Source organism: Ahaetulla prasina, chromosome 1 (genome assembly GCF_028640845.1).
Source record: "Ahaetulla prasina isolate Xishuangbanna chromosome 1, ASM2864084v1, whole genome shotgun sequence".
Taxonomy (NCBI): Eukaryota; Metazoa; Chordata; class Lepidosauria; order Squamata; family Colubridae; genus Ahaetulla; species Ahaetulla prasina.
Genome location: NC_080539.1, coordinates 320,079,365 through 320,096,733, shown reverse-complemented (window position 1 = coordinate 320,096,733; position 17,369 = coordinate 320,079,365). Strand labels below are relative to the sequence as shown.

General features: G+C 38.7%; 1 protein-coding gene across 3 annotated transcripts in view; it reads left to right on the top strand.

Moving 5' to 3' along the window:
* Positions 1-2,422: 2,422 nt before the first annotated feature.
* Positions 2,423-17,369, top strand: part of SYNDIG1L (synapse differentiation inducing 1 like) — a 60,665-nt gene continuing 45,718 nt past the window's right edge. The window contains exon 1 of one of the 3 annotated variants that reach the window (XM_058162345.1): positions 2,423-2,770. The gene's annotated coding sequence lies outside the window, so the exon portion shown is untranslated. Of the gene's footprint in view, positions 2,771-2,824; positions 2,937-3,023; positions 3,139-17,369 lie in introns of those variants that run through there. The other 2 variants (XM_058162346.1, XM_058162347.1) reach the window with 2 other exon arrangements.

Sequence of the window (17,369 nt, the reverse complement as noted above, 5' to 3'; positions counted from 1 at the left end):
CCTAGGCAAGGGCAACGGACAATTGCTATCATGTATCAATTATCTTTATAATCAAGGAGTTGCAGGAAGGTTTCAGGAGGGTTCTTACAAGGACTCTTGGCATATTCCCATTTCCCAGAAAAACCCTGCATTTCTGTCCAGAATACTCTTGTGTCCAACACAGCCAAAATGCAAAACCTCTTATCTTCTTAGTGAAGTGGATGTCCTTGTTAAATATTGTGCCAAAATGTATTACGCAATAGGTTAGATAATTGTAAATTGAACCAGATTTTCACCTAACAATACTTTCCAAAATAGTTTGTAAGTAGAATCCACATGAATAAGCTATTTAAATAGGAAATTTATTGCTACGGAAGGGATAAATTCTGTTCTTGGCCCTTCCAATTAATGAGGCAGACCGATTCCACACACTTCCTCCATAGGGAAAGACAGAGCAGAAAGAATTGTTAATATATTTTGAGGCTTGGTGATAAAGTTAAGGAATACAGGATGGAATAACATTTATGGTTGCCTTCAAAAATGCCCCAAGTTAAGATCTATACAAGTAAATCACTTTACTGTATCTGGTATCTTGTTGATGAATGTTGCCTTTGATTTCTTGATAAATCTCACCTTTTTGTCCTAGTATAGCCTAAGAGCAGAATTCCTTATTACTTGTTTTCTTTTAAATGTAAGCACAAAAGATTGGACCTTCTCTGTATAAGATATAACTGATCTTTCCCCAAACTGAATTTCCATATTCAGCAGAAACATCTGATATCAGATGCTGAAACTGAGCAAATATAAGGAGCCATCATAATCATACTTTGCTTTTATCATCAGCCTGTGCTCATCACAGATAAATTGCCTCTATACACAGAGTACAAAAGTAACCAATGGCCATTGATGACTCTATACTCTTTTGAAATTACTCAAGTCTTTTTGCAACTCAGTATCATCATAAGTTGTTTCACTGAGATCTAACTGACTGTTGGCAAAAAAAAAACACACAAAAAAAAACCACCAGCAAACCTAGATGATTCTAGGTTTGATCAAACAAGAGGTCCCTTTGACATTGCAATAAATCAGCTGCAGTATACATGCACATACAATTGTCCAATAACGCAGGAATAAAATTCTAATGGAACTAAAACAGAGAGTCTACAAAGGTATAAGGATGTAGAAGTTTATTTGCATTTATTTCACTTATATAGAATTTAGAGACATAGGTGAGTTATCCATCCCACCCCTAAAACTCCCTGTCTCCAGTTGTTGGTCTGCTCTGCATTTATCACAAAGGAGATAATTGTTTAAATGAATATTTGGCATACCCACAGCAGTCATAAAGGGATATGACTGACCTTCTGCAAGAATCCCACACTCTTCTCATCAGCCTCTTCCCTTGATCGACCAGACAAAGGGGTTGAGAGAAGGTGGATCCCACATTTTTTTAAAAAAAATCTTACTTTTTATCCATTCTTTATTCTTCAGACTGCCATTGATTAATTAATTAATCTTATTTATCTTATTTATTTATTTATTTATTTATTTATTTATTTATTTATTTATTTATTTATCTTCACACTGCCATCCATCATTTGTGTTGTAAATGTTGTACCTTGATGAACGTATCTTTTCTTTTATGTACACTGAGAACATATGCACCAAGACAAATTCCTGTGTGTCCAATCACACTTGGCCAATAAAAAATTCTATTCTATTCTATTCTATAGTAATAAGTTAGTTTATATGTTATAGTTAAAGATACTGAGAGAAGTTCAAGTTAACATTCAACAATTTTTTTTTAAAAAACACCAGTTTTGGTTACACTAGTTCAAATTGCTTCACCCACTTCCTTGAAAATATCCTCTGGCACCAAGTGGAATAGGTGAGAACACCTAGAGATTGCAACTTTGGTGGGACTGCACTGACATATCCTGCTCTGCATCGAGGGAAGAAGGGGGCATGTAAAAGGAGAGGTTGACCTGTACTGATATAAATACACTTGATATTCTTGGTAATCGCCGATGTGATTTATTTCAGGGCAAGAGACAACTGCTTGGTATAAAACTTGATTCGTTTTATGCAATAAATCGAGTCAACAAGCTGAATGAGATGTGCAGTTAGAAGGAAGCTTCATTAACGACCATGAATCTTACTTTGAAATTACAGTAAACATCCGTGGGGCTGGGTTGTTTAAAAACCTTTCCAAGATAGAAGGGGGGGGCGGATTGGGGGGAAAAGGAGGGGGCCAAAAGATGGAGCAAAATCTCTGGAACAGGTCTTATGCTTCCTGACTGCCGTTGACTGAAGCCGAGCTGGGAAGCCCTGAAAGAAAAGGGAGGCGACGCAGGACGGAAAAGCAAAAGCTCTGCCTTAAGTTAAAAAAGAGAAGAAGCGCGCCGGGAGCAGAAGCCCCGCGTTGGCAGCGCCCCACTGAGGCGGCGGGCGCGCCGAGTGGCGGGCGCTCTCGTCCGGAGGAGAAGCCAGGCTTTGCGGTAGCCGGAGGAGCCGTGAGGAGCAGCACATCTCCGCCCGTTGCTCTCTCAGGCACATCCCCAGCTCAGCTCTGACTCCGCCTGTCCGCCGCCGCCGCCGCTCTGCCTCTTGGGCTCCTGCGCTGCTTCCAGCCGCGGACGCTCGCCCGCTACCCGAATTTCTCCCGCCGCCGCCGCCGCCGCCCGAAGACCAACCGAGCGTGCCCACCCGAGGGTCATGCCTGCGCCCGGCTGCCTCCGCCCCGCCTGCCTCCAGCTTGGCGGGTGAGGCAGCCTCCTCCTCCTCCGCCCAGGTAAGGCTCCGGGAAGCGCCTTCCCTTTCCCCTCCTTTCCGCGAGCGGGCGGCTGTTTTGTGGGACTGAGCTTCCCGAGCAAGCCCAGAAAGTTTCCAGCTTCGTCCCTTCGTCTCTCATGTCTTCCCAAGAGCCGCGCGGCCGTGGTTGGAGGACTGACCGCGGGGTAGGGAAGTGGGGGCCCGAGGGGCAAATGCTGGGAGGGCGGCGAGAGAGTTTCTTGCTCAGTCCCGGACGGAAGTTCGGCGGGCGGCGAGGCGCTTTTCGCCTCACCCCCAGGAGCCTTGAACGCGCGGGAAAGGTGGCTTTCACTTCCCGCCAAGCCGAGGAACCTGAGGGGCGAGCCCGGGCTGCCGTTACCGTGCAAGGTTAGTGTGGGTTTGTCGTTCCGAAGCCGGAGCTACTGCCAGGCAAACCCGCTGGAAACGGCTTTCCCTAAAACGCTTTTTCCTGGGCAGTTGCGGGGGAGGCGAGTCCCCTGCCGTTTCCTTGCCCGCCGCGGACGCTGGCCGCGTCGCGCACCTGGTGGAAGGGCTGGAAAGGCCGCTTTGAAACGCCGCCGCTGCCGCCTTCGGGGACCCCGTGCACGACTCAGTAGGCGCTGGTTTCTAGCTGGAGACCAGCAGATGCCTGTCCCTTGGGAAGCAAGTCCGATATGTGTCCGTTTCAACCCCAACCCTAAACTGAGCCTAAAAGCTGAGCAAGGCGCTAGTCCCAGGTCTGGCACTAGTTACCTTTGCTGAGGAAAAACTCCATACATCCAGTTTTTGAAGAAAAACCTTGGATTGGAGGAGGGGGAGAGAGAGACCCTGTGGACTTCAGAAGGACATCGTAGTTCCTTGTGAGGTTAATTAGGGAGAGGATTATCCTCAACCATTCCTCTTGCTGTGTGCAAGAGGAAGGGATTTGAATCCAGAACTGGAAAGTTAGGGTCAAAGCATTGCCTCTGTTTAAACAAAATTCATTCTGTAGGTATGCTTGCTATTTAGCAGAAGCCCAGTTTCCCTCAAATCTGGGCACACCTCAGAAGGGTCAGTTCTGGTCCCGATATTCCCAGCTGTGGCTGTGCATTCTGGGCATTGCAGTCTTGACGCCTCTAAAGAACATCGGTTTGGGGAAGTCTTGTTTGCACCTGATGTACTGTACTTTAATTTATGCCATTATAATCTGACATTTTCTGGGTGTGCTGGGATTGAAATGATTAGAATTCCCTGCCAGAATTCCAATCTATGTTCAGGACACCAGATTATGAAGAGCTGGTCTAATCTACAGTTATCTAAATGATTAATGAGTCTCAAGATATCAAAATAGTTAGTGATAGGAAAAGCCTGGAGTCAAACACGTTGGATGAAGAAGCCACTTGAGAACAATTAAAAGTATGATAGGAAGACCTGAGAAGCCCAGCCTGCCAAACAGGAGCAAGAGTTTATTGGATTTAAGAATAGGCAGAACCCGCTTCTCTCCCCCAGCTTTGGGGTCTATTAACTATTGGACCTCAATGGCAGCATTTCAGAAATGATTTTAAAGCGTATAAATATGTGTTTCATAGTCCGCATCCCTCATTGCTTTTTACTCACATTGACTGCTAAATTGAATATAAAATTTAAAGCTTGGAAGAATAAACCTTTGGTCCCAGTGACCAATTTAGATTGGACCCTGAATATAAAATTAACACTGGCAAAACAAATATTCATTTTAAAAATAGATCTCTGCTGCTTTCTACCTGTCTTCAAGAACATCCAGCTCTACACACATAGAAGTGGAGACAAGGTCAGGGACACTTCTGTTGCCTGGCATAATATAGCCCCTGTGTTGCAAGAGTCTCATACCCCATTTTCCCTCTCCTTCAGCTCACCCTGTGAAGCCTGAGCCAAACAAACTCTACCATGTCCTACTCTTCGGAAGCCTATCTTGCTTCTGAGTATGAGATTGGATATCCCTCTAGGCTTGTTGCTGTGACATATTTCTAGCTGTTTCCTCCAGGCAGGTTAGTTTTGTCCCAGAGGTAGTTTTTGCCACTTTCCTCAGAGGCAGCAGCTCTTTCTGGAGACTAGCTTTCTCCTTCCTCGTTCTATCTCATTACAGAGTAGAATAGAATAGAATTTAGAATTTATGGCCAAGTGTGATTGGACACACAAGGAATTTGTTTTGGTGCATATGCTCTCAGTGTACATAAAAGAAAAAGAAAAAAATACCTTCATCAAGTACAACATTTACAACACAAATGATGGTCATAGGGTACAATTTAACCCTTAATGATAGCAACAAAAAGTTACAGTCATACAGTCATAAGTGGAAAGAGATTGGTGATGTAAACGATGAGAAAATTAATAGTAGTGTAGCAGGGCTAGAGATATGACTATCATCATATAAATTAGCATGGAGTCCTTTGGAGTGTATGGGGGGTGGGGATGCAGCAACTCAGGTGTAAAAAACCCTGGAAACCTTTCCTTCTCTGACTCTGGGAAAATTGGCTTTATAACAGGCACTTCTTGTGATGGCCCTCCTGCCTCCCAGACTGCTTTGTAGAATAAAATCCTTTCTTCCTTGCAAGAAAAGCTATGCTTTCATCTTTATGCCTAGGACTGATTTCTCATGCTGGTTTACCGGATTGTTGCATGCTGATTCATTAATTAATTGCAGCTTTAAAATGTGAAGTTCAAATCGAGCTTTGTTCAAACTGCTGTTTCAAAAAAAAGGGAGTTGCTTTTCATCACCTATGCAAGTCTCATTATCTTCACATTTCCAAGTCTATGTTTGTTATTTAACTAAGACATGCTTAGTAGAAACCTATTTTTTCCTTTTTCTATCAAGGATTAAAGTATACTAAATTGGCACCTAGTTTCATTTCAACAATTTGACTGGTTTGGGGAAAGACAATGAATTAAACACATACACACTTGTAAATCTTAAATTGATTGTTCTAACTTTGCTAAGAGATTCAAAAATGCAGTCATTCAAAGCTTCATATTTTCAAGATGGAAGGAAATTATACAATTCTATTGGAGGAGGACATACAGCTTTGCAATACACCTATAGCCAATCCCAGTTCAGGGTTGTAGGACACAAAAGTAACTAGGTGAGCTCTGTTAACAGAAAGTGTTAAAAGAAGGGTCAGGGGCTATGTAGAATCGATGTTAGAGAAGCAAGACAAGTAATAATTTGGTAAGAATGCATATAGGAAAGAAACTGTGGGTTGGATAATAGAAGATGCCTATCCTCAGGTTTTTAGGTGGTAAATATGGGATTAATATTCAAATTCAGAAAATGGTGGGTTTATATAAAAGGAATTATATAATCCCCTATAATCATATATAGGAAAAATGCTATAGTGATCTACATAGATTTGTGTAATGATACAATAGTAATTTTTCTCAGTACACAATTAAGGGATCTGCTGCATGCATTAATTGCCTTGTTTTTCTAGTTTAAATGGTGACAACGCTTCTGTAATTTTCATGTAAAACCATATATATCAGCTGTCTCCAATCTGGCAATCTCCAGATTGTAATGCTCAGAATAAGCCTGAAGTGTCAGGTTGGAGAAGGTTGGTGTATACATGAAAAATGAATGTAAAAAGAGAAACTACATGAGATACAATTTACATTCTGTGAAAAAGCCTAAAACAAACCCTTTAAAAACAAACATTTTTTGTTTCTAGTAACAGATAGATTGTAGAATGCAGAACTGAACAGGGACTGCTTAACCCCTTCTCCATCTTCCTTCACCCTCCCTCCATAATATTATCTCCATCTGCTCTTCCTAGAATAGTTCCAAAGGCAAATTTGAAAGGGCAAATGTATGGAATTCAGCTAGAGTGGAAGAAGATGGGGACAAATACTTATCATTAGCTTATCCCTAAAAATATTATCTACTTCCTTCTCCCTTTCTTTGCCATTTTTAGTTTGAAAAACTCTCATGTTCTTTTCCAGTCTTTTTCAAGCATATGCTTCTAATATTCCTTGCTTCTGAAGTATGTCTTTTGAGCATCTGCGAAATTATTTCCCCAGAGAGATGTTTTATGAGGACTTTTATAAGAGAAATATATGTTTGTCAGATATTCCTTTATTCCCTCAACTTTTTTTAGAAAGAGGTTTTCAGAGGTTGTCTCTGAAGATTACAGATCTGAGAGACATAGACATTTTGTTGAGTTAATGGACTAAGAACCATGAGTCAATCCAATATTTGTATTCCAAGATAACCTACATGCTCACGATAATATTTTTGCATGTCCTCATCTCAAGAGTCACTGTTTCCACTATCTGAATTCAGAAGAGAAAGGAAAAAAGCTAGAACAGATTAATCACAATAGAGGATCAGCGAGATCTATAGATCACAGAGCCTTGCTTGGAGATTTCTTACCTATGTTGTTCTTAAGTAGGGCTCTGTGGATTTCAAGGGAAAAAGGGTGCTTTGGAGCATGCAAGAGTGCTCCCATATTCTTGTTGGTGATTCTTTAAACTAGCTGCAGCAGGATTCCAAAAAGAGACATTTAATTGAAATAGTTGATGGCAGGGATTGCATAGGTGCTCTTGAGCACCTTTCTCCTTCAAACTCCAATTTTTCATAGTCCTAATCATTAAAACACCAAATATTCAAAATCTTGGGAAAAAGGAAGGGAATCAAAGCTCAAACGTGGAGAGTAGTTTGGCATTTAATGCGATCAGATTGAACAGTACTTTTCATTGAAGCCAGTGGAATTTATAACTATGACTACCCATGTTATTTCAGCATTTAAGCTGAAATATCATATGAAATATGATAATCATATTCTTCAACCATTGACCAATTGACAGAAAATAATGGGAAAAAAGTGGCTGACAAATGATGCAATGAGAAGAAAAAAAAGGAGACCAGATTTCAAATGAATATTATACATTTCCAAAGTGTCAAGCTTTAAGTGATTTTTGAGCTGGGTCAGCTGCACTGAGATATATACAAATATTTTCAAACATGTGCATGGAAAACGGGGCCAAAGCAAGGCAGTTGTATGGATTTGCCCTGTAATTCCCAGCAGGTGAACTATCCTCAGAGATCCTCTTTCCCAAGCAAACTGGCCAAAGTTGATTTAGTTCTTCAACCTGTCTCCCTACATATGCCAGCTATCAGCTGGAGAGATCCTACTAACAATAATGAACAGGTCATGATATTGCATGTACGGTGTTAAATAAACTAATCAGTCCAAAAAGGCATCCAAAGTGCAAATAGGTAAAGTGATGATGAATATTTAAAAATGCTGGCGAGTAACTCCCTAACCACTCAAGGGTTTTCTATGAAGAATATTTTTGTTCAAAAAGTTTATACTAAGAGTTGTTAATATTGTTTCAAATGGTAAATAAATATGTTGTTTTCAGTTTAATGTTCTGGTACAAAATTTAGTTTAATGGTGCCATTGTAACTGAAAAGATAGAAAAACCATAAACAAATACAATAATAAACTTCTAGTTCAGCAAAAATGTGAATGTATTCTCAAAGGCAAAAAATCTAGGAAAAAGTGTGTTTCTTTAATTGGTGAGCACTTTTAAAATGTTCATTCAGTAATCCATGATTGCAGAAAGATTGAAAAATCCTCTCTAGAATACTGTCAGATGTTCAGTGCCTGCATTTCAGTCTTTTCCCTGGGGTTCAAGATAAGAAAAAAAACAACAACACCAAATACTTCGCAAAACAGTTCTGTCTGTAGAATTTCACATTTACTTGTTACAGCTTCCAAACCTAGGGGTAAAGGTTGTATTTTGCATGCAAAAAGACTTAGAGGCAGTTGTTGACATTTCCTGTTACAAAGCAAGTAACAGATAAAGGAAAGAAGATCTCTTCCTAAATAGACATTTATTTTTTATTTTATTTATTTATTTTGTCACAACAGTATATATAAGCATAAGCATGAAAGTAACTATATAATATATAAGCATATATATATAAGCATAAGCATGCAATAACTATATTAATTGGGTATAATGAAAGAAAACAATAGGACAGGAACGGTAGGCACATTTGTGCTCTTATGCACGCCCCTTACGGACCTCTTAGGAATGGGCTGAGGTCAATAGTAGACAGTTTTTGGTTAAAGCTTTGGGGATTTTGAGAAGAGACCACAGAGTCAGGTAGTGTGTTCCAAGCATTCACAACTCTGTTACAGAAGTCATATTTTCTGCAATCAAGATTGAAGCGGTTAACATTAAGTTTAAATCTATTGTTTGCTCTTGTATTGTTGTGATTGATTTTAGAGTTCTATATAATAATTAAAACAAGATTCCTGTATCTAGTGCACTTGGGTTGTAGTATACAAAAAAGATCTATGTGTAGGTTTGTTGACTGGAAGAATAAATTATTTAATGAATTAGATATGTTATGGTATTTTATTTTCTTTGTACATCACTGAGGTTCTTGAGCGTCCTTTCTTTTCATTTATATTCCAGTTGGAACTGAACTCTGTAGCATTCTCAGTGGCACTTTCTTTAGTAGGTTTACGCAACTATGGATCCGTGAATTTCTCTACTCTCACTGAGATTTGCAAGTTATTCTGATTTAGTGTCATTTTTCAATCTCATTAGTTTCCCGTTCCAGTCTTCAGATTTCTACTGGAGTTGCTACATCAGACCAATCTAGACATCTTTCACACTTCTGTTCATATACTTTATCCGCATGTGCCTTTCTTATATTTACAGTTTGTCAGATTTCCAGTTTTTATCTCTGAGCCAAATATTCCTAAATAAATGTGTTTTCCAAGTAGGATTGTAGGCAGCAGTTTCAAATCCCTGAGCTTTTTTAACAATTATTATTTATTGATTTTCTTACACCTAAAGACTTCTTGGGTACTTCCTAGAAATAATCAAAATAAGCGAAAAGTCTCACTCCGATAGTTACCACAGAAGCAATAGAGCGGAGGAAAAAATAAACAGAAAAAAGCTGAGGAGGGGAAAGAAGAACAAACTTCTTCCTCATAACAAACCATTATGATCTGGGTCACAGCATGGTTCAGTATATAATTATACCTATGCGCACACACACACACACCCCTTCCAATATTTTAAGCCATTTTCCCCCCTGATATGCTACGATAAAACTACATTTGTCTCCTTGTCACCCAACTTTCACCATATGTCCAGGGGTGGTATTCACTTACTTTTCCTACTGGTTCACAAATGTGAGTGTGTGCATGAGCACACACTCACCACCCATCCACACATGCACCCGACCTTCCACATGTGTTTTGCTGGCATGCGCACCTTCTGTATGCACCCAGCCTCAAAAACATGCCTAAATAGGGTGCTATAGAGCTGGGCTAGGCGGGTGGGCAGGCCCACCTGCGATTTCCACTACCAGTTTGGGTGAACCAGTCTGGACCACCTGAATACCACGTCTGCATATGTCTCATGCACTTGCCATTATATGTTGGCATATATTTAAATTGGAAAGGGCATTTAGTTACCTCCCTTTTATACATTGGAGCTGTTTGCTAGCAACTACCTTTTCTAGAAGGAGACTTCTGAGAGTGGGGAGCTCTGCCATATTGAACATCAACTACCACTGTTTTTATTAGTGGTGTTGTTATGAGAGACCTATGTGGGGGTACTTACAACCCAGATTAGATGTTCTAACGATCAGCAAAAAGTCATGTGACTGCACTGCAAGCACTCGACAACTGGACTTTGCAATAGTGTGATCTTGTGACAGCGTTTTACATTGCTTTTGCCAAACAGTACCATTTGCTTCCAGTTTTCATGGAAGCAAAACCATACCCACAATGAAAATCTGGTTTGCTTAATGTTTGTTGTGATCACTTTACGACTTACCATTTACTTAATGACTGCCACAAAAAAGTTTGTAAAATCAGGTTGGTCACTTTATCACCATCATAAGTTATGACCATTATGGGCAAATTCCGTGACTGTTATAATTTGAGCACTAACTGTACAACATGAAACATGGGTTGTGTTGGGGTGTTTTTCTACACAAACTTTAGTGATGGATGTTGCTGTGATGGATGATGGTGTGATGGATGTTGCTGTGATGGATGATCAGGTAGCAACAATTAGCATTCAGTTGACCAGGATAAAGCTTTATTTGGTTAAAATCATGGGATTCCAATGGATTATACTGCATAAAAGCATTTTCCATAGTTGTAGGTCATGGCATAAGTGTACAGAAAATCTATTTGGTGATGTCAGTCTTTCCTATTATCTTCAGTCTAAGAAGTCTGATCATATTTGGTCATTGAATCAGAAACCATGGCATCGTCAAATTCAATATTTGCTGCTTTTGTTAAATACAGAATGTTTATACTAGATTTATATTCCGCAACATTAATAGATGAAATACTGAACATATCCCTGCAACTCCGTTTCTGGCACTATTTTAAAAACTAAGCAGATAGGCTTTCTTTCTTATATAAATATTTGTTCAGGGTAAAAACTTTACAAAACTACAAAATGAGCTCACCATAATGTGAAATGGGAGACTGTACACCATATATCATCAGTGTCATAAAATATGACTTTATAAACAAGATATGTTATTTAAAAGTTAAATCCATAGATTAAGTTCTAAAAATCTGGCGGAATGATATAACCATCCATAGATATAACCCATATTTCCAGTACTATTGTTATAAAAATAATGATTCAGCAGGACAGAAATCAGAAATAATGATGTTCCTTAATAATAAGGACTTTGGATATCTGTAGATGTAAATGGAAAGCTGAAAATATTGTGGCATTTCTTCACTAAAAGTTTAAAAATAAACAATAGGAGACTGTCACAGTTTTTTCTGTCATCTGTGCTTCATAAAATTTCTCATAGGATTTTCTGAGCAATTGTGTTTTGATTTATTAGACTGAACTGTATTCTCACCAGCACATCCTGAGGAAAAATACTGTTGAACATCTGTCATATTTTTAAAGGGAAATTCATTCATATGTGTCTTAATTATTTTATCAAAGAAATACCTTTGTAAATCAGTTCATGGTCTATAATTGTAAAAAATGCAAAATTAAGTCTTCATCTTGAAAGAGTGAGTTATAGTACATGAAGCTGAACTTCGTTAGACCTCTTTTTATTATAAGTGGATATTTGTAAAGTGTGAATGGAATTTTGAAATCATCAAAAATCAAAGTAGACCTTCCTGTAAGTCAGAGATACAGGCATGGTGACCAATCCACAAAAGATACCTTCCTACTGCCATTGGAGAAAGTCCACTACAAAGAAAAACTTTATTTCCAGTGAACAATAGTATGTTCTCTCACTTACTGTAAATTTCCCATTTTTGTACCTTATTGTGTATTCCTACTAATATCTAGCCTAACTTAACCAGCAAAATATTGTGGACATAATATACTTGGACTTTAGTTAAGGCATTTGACAAAGTAGACCACAACCTATTACTTGATAAGATAGAAAAACACCGGTTAGATAGCATTACCACCAGATGGATTCATAACTGGCTCACCAACTGGTCTAAATGTGTGGTCCTTGGTGGAACTACATCTACATGGAAGGAAGAATGCAGTGGGTGACCCCAAGATTCTGTCTTAGGCCCAGTACTCTTCAACTTCTTCATAAATGTTTAGATGAGGGAATAGAAGAGGAATTCATCAAATTTGCAGATGATACCAAGCTGGGGGAATAGCCAACATTTTAGAAGATAGGCTCAAGATCCAGAATGAACTTGAAAGACTTGAACATTAGGCCAAAAAAACGGGGTGAGAAAAGTAATATTTACTTTTAGGTAAGAAAACCCAAATGCACAGGTATAGAATAAGTGGTACCTGACTTAACAGCAGTAACTGTGAGAGGCATCTAGGAATCCTAGTGAACAACCATTTAAATGTAAGCCAGCAGTGTACTGCAGCTGCCAAAAAAGCCAATACAGTCCTAGACTGCATCAACAGAGGGATTGGCTCAAGATCACATGAAGTATGAATGGTTTGGTAAAACCACACTTGGAATACTGTATCTAATTTTGGTCACCAAGTACAAAAAAGATGTTGAAACACTGGAAAGAGTGCAAAGAAGAGCAATAAAGATGATTAGGGTCTAGAGCAGGGATGTCCAAACTTGGCCCCTTGAAAGAGTGGTGGACTTCAACTCCCAGAATTCTCCAATTAGCAACTTGCTTAAATTTATAGCTCATGCTGGCTGGGGAATTCTGGGAGTTGAAGTCCACCACTCTCCAAAGGGCCAAGTTTTGACACCCCTGGTCTAGAGGCTAAAACATATAAAGAACAGTTGCAGGAACTGGGTATGAAGAGAAGGACTAGGGGTGACAGTATAGCAGTTTTCCAATATCTAATGGGCTATCACAAAGAAGAGTGGGTCAACCTATTCTGCAAAGCACCTAAGGATAGGACAAGGAGTAATGGATGGAAATTTATCAAGGAGAGATCCAACCTAGAACTAAAGAGAAATTTCCTGACAATAACAACAATTAATCAATGGAACAGCTTGCTCTAAAACAGGGGTGTCCAAATTTGGTCCCTTTAAGACTTGTGGACTTCAACTCCCAGAGTCCCTCAGCCAGCTTTGAAGTCCACAAGTCTTAAAGGGACCAAGTTTGGACACCCCTGCTCTAAAAGTTCTTGGTGCTCCATCACTGGAGATTTTTAAGAAGAGACTGGACAACCATTTGTCTGAGATGGCATAGGATCTCCTGCTTGTGCAGGGCATTGGACTAGAAGACCTCCAAGGTCCATTCCAACTCTGTTATTCTGTTAAATATGTTATATACTCTTAAGTTCATTTCTGTGTCTTCTATTACAATATAACACTTTCTTATTCTACATTTTGCTGTACCCTTCTAACATCTGGGTTTTTTAGCCCTTTAATGTCCCCTAACGGCTTAACTATAACCTATCCCAATACTGTCCTAGGCCAGTTTAGTATTAAAAAGTGGCTCAGCCCCATTAAAACTACTGTACTGCATTTCTTTTTAACAATATTACTGAAATTCCTAAATTCTTGATAATTTCCTATTATATTGTTTCTTCTGTTCTTCCTTTTTTTCTGTAGTTAATTCATAGGGATGATTCTTGTTCTTTGTCTTACATTCATTTTATCCATAACACACTTCCACCCATCTTATTTCCATTTTAATTCTATACTCTGTATTTAGCCTTCTTAAGAACTCCATTCACTTTTTACCTCCATCTGGACAGATGCATCCAGCCCAGTCACTCTTCCTATACCTAAAATAGGTGAGTCATCCTGGTTTCCCCTGTGCCTGCTGCATCTCCCCCATTTCGACTTTGTTAATGGCTTCTGGGTATCTAGTGTGTTTGACTCTTCCAGCATCTTTTATGTTTTGTCCTTTTAATATGGGACTTAAAATAACCATCCTTCCTTTCTCAACCTTGTTGTCTCTTGGAATTTGCTAGTACTTGGGTGGCTCTCTTTGATGCTGCTACCTAAGTTGCCTACCAGCGCCTACCTTGCTTTCTACTGCACTCCACCTTCCCATTGGCACTCCATTCTTCCCTTTTGCCTACAAGACTTTTCAGATAGTATGGTAGTATGAAATGTTTCTTTCATATTTTTATGTACCTGAAAAGTCATCTAAGAAAAACAAGAAAGAGAGGGAGGGAGGGAGGGAGGGAGGGAGGGAGGAAGGAAGGAAGGAAGGAAGGAAGGAAGGAAGGAAGGAAGGAAGGAAGGAAGGAAGGAAGGAAGGAAGGAAGGAAGGCTGGCTATCGTGTATGGAGAGAAACTATACAAGAATATAGCCAAAGACAGCAAGAAATATTTTAAAGGGGTTATAAAAAATAAAGAGTAATTTGGATGGAAGTAAAATATTGTTTCAGAAGTAACAAAGAGGGCTATAGAAGGAGCCTTTAGCAGGGTGAATGAAAGTAAAAGGAAATTAAGTGGAGGAGAGGGGATCCAATAATTTTAGAGATTTATCATGCAATGATAATTTAAACTGTACAACTGAAACAAATGATAGAAACATTGGTGTCCAAGAAAAATGTGGTGAAAGGGGTGGCATATATATTTGAGAACGTTATCCAACTTAATATGCATGTGAAGACTGTGTTCTATGCAGAAAGGAAGGCAGCAAGAATGAATGCTGAAATTATAAATGGAGTAGTTTCTTAAGTATGTCTGGGAAGCCTTTGGCAGAATTCTGATCAAAACAAGGCAAAAAAAATTTGTGAAATGCGATGTGACTTTATGTGAAGCTGGAGTTGTGCAGCTCAGATTTTTGCTCTTCAGCACATCACTATATAAATGTGAGAAAAAAGGATTAGTGTATGCTTGTTGATTTATATAAAGTAAAAGGATTTTGGGTTATGAAATGTTCTGCAAAAGTATGGAGTTGAAGGTTAGGATGCTAAAAGTGATTTATGGTGGTAGCGAAGTATGTGTGGTAGTAAATAAATTACATACTAAATGAATCAACATTGCTCAGGGAATAAAAGAAGATGGTGTTCAGTTGGTTTATGCATTCACAAATGTTATCAGGATTGCTTATGTAACACATTAGAAGTGCATTGATGGAAAATATGAATACACATGTACTTTTACATCAGCTGTGCTGTTTGCTAAGAACATGAATGGCTGATAGCAAGTGTTGGATACAAGAAGTATAAGTATGATAATTACTGGTTTTTTTAAAAAAAAGAAGTCCTGTGGGGGGGGGGAAATGGAATGAATATTTGCAAGCTATATATTAATGCTGAAAAACCAGAAGTATATAGACAATATATGTGTATTTTGGTAGAATATTTAGTATCAAGGATGAGAAAGTGATTAGATTTTAGACATTCCAGTGTTGATAGAAATTGAATGGATAACAAATGGTTTGCTGCAAGGCGTGAAAGTTTGTTAAAAGAAGCAAAAAATGGTTTTGAATGCAAGCATGCTTCTATCTACTTTGATATGTGGAACTGAACATTGTGAAACAAAAGGAGTTTTCTTTTTCTTCCATTCAACCTTATATGATACTCAGAGACTGCCTGGACAAATCTCTGCTGTTTTTTTGGCAGCTTTTTTTTCCCCCAGAAGTGTTTTGCCATTGCCTCCTTCATAGGACAGAGAAAAAGTGACTGTCAAAGTCACCCATCTGACTTGGCACCGAAAATGGGAGTAGAAGTCACAGTTTCCCAATTTCTAGCCTGACGCCTTAACAGGTAGTCCCCAAGTTATAAACGTTCATTTAGTGACCGTTTGAAGTTACAACATCACTGAAAAAAGTGACTTATGACCATTTTTCACACTTATGACTGTTGCAGCATCCCTGTGGTCACATTATCAAAATTCAGATGCTTGGCAACTGGCTCATATTTATGATTGTTGCAGTGCCCCAGGGTCATGTGATCCCCTCTTGCAACCTTCTGACAAGCAAAGTCAATGGGGAAGCCAGATTCACTTAACAACCGGGGTACAAATTTATCAACTACAGTGATTCACTTAACAACTGTGGCAAGAAAAGTCATAAAGTGGAGCAAAACTCAGTTAACAAATGTTTTACTTAGCAACAGAAATTTTGGGCTCAATTGTGGTTTTAAGTCGAGAACTACCTCTATATCACCCTGGCTCTCTTGTGTAATAATGTTTACTGCAAAAGGGAATAGTTGGTGACCATGTATGTAGGTATGTGTGTTAATGTTATTTTAAGCCTATTTATGACCTACACTATAACTTAAATGTGATTCCTCAGTCAAAATGGCAGAAAACAATGCAGCCTATTTTCAGCAATGACAGCAGAGGTGGGTTTCAGCAGGTTCTGACCAGTTCTGGAGAACCAATAGTGGAAATTTTGAGGAGGTCGGAGAACCGGTAGTAAAAATTCTGACTGGCCCCGCCCCCATCTATTCTCTGCTTCCCAAATCCCAGCAGAGTGGGAGGAAATAGGGATTTCTGGAATCAAGACACAAGTACATTATTCTTCAGTACGTGTAGCAAGCAAGAGAATTTCTTCTTTTACTCTGAAAAAAATCTTTTATGTTCCAACCTTTGAATTTATAAAACATGTTTCAGAAATTCCAAGAGCTCCATGAATATATGCTGATTTCAAAATAGAATGTATGGTTTTACACTTGACAGCAGAATAAATCTAAAAATAAGTTGTTGCTGATATGTTCCTTAAATATACTGTATTATTATTGTTACTCAGCAGCAATGTATTCTGGGTATGCAAAGACAATTATAGCAATAATCCCTGTCATCTGAGGGATGAAATAAAGAACAATGGTATCAAAAATAGAGAATAATTTAGAAGGTAGATAAAAGGGAACCTAGTTATATAAAAGGGAAAATAGCATTCTACATGAGTAGAATGCATATATTTCTAGAAATAAATACATGCCACTAATTTGACTGTCATTTGCTCATTTAAAAAAAAAAAGGTTGATGTTAAGATGCATAAAAGATAAGGCAAGTAACAAGTTATTCAAATCAATTTATAATTAGTTTTATGACTAAACAATAATAGGAATAGTAAAAGCAATAAAACTATCTGCGATAAAGGTTCATTCTGGTCAGAGATGATAAAAAGTAGAATTTGGCAGCATTGACATCTGGACAATATCATGATCATGATGTAATTGTGCAAATGATGTATTAATCAACTTGGTGAAAAATGACACAAGTACATAATTCAAGT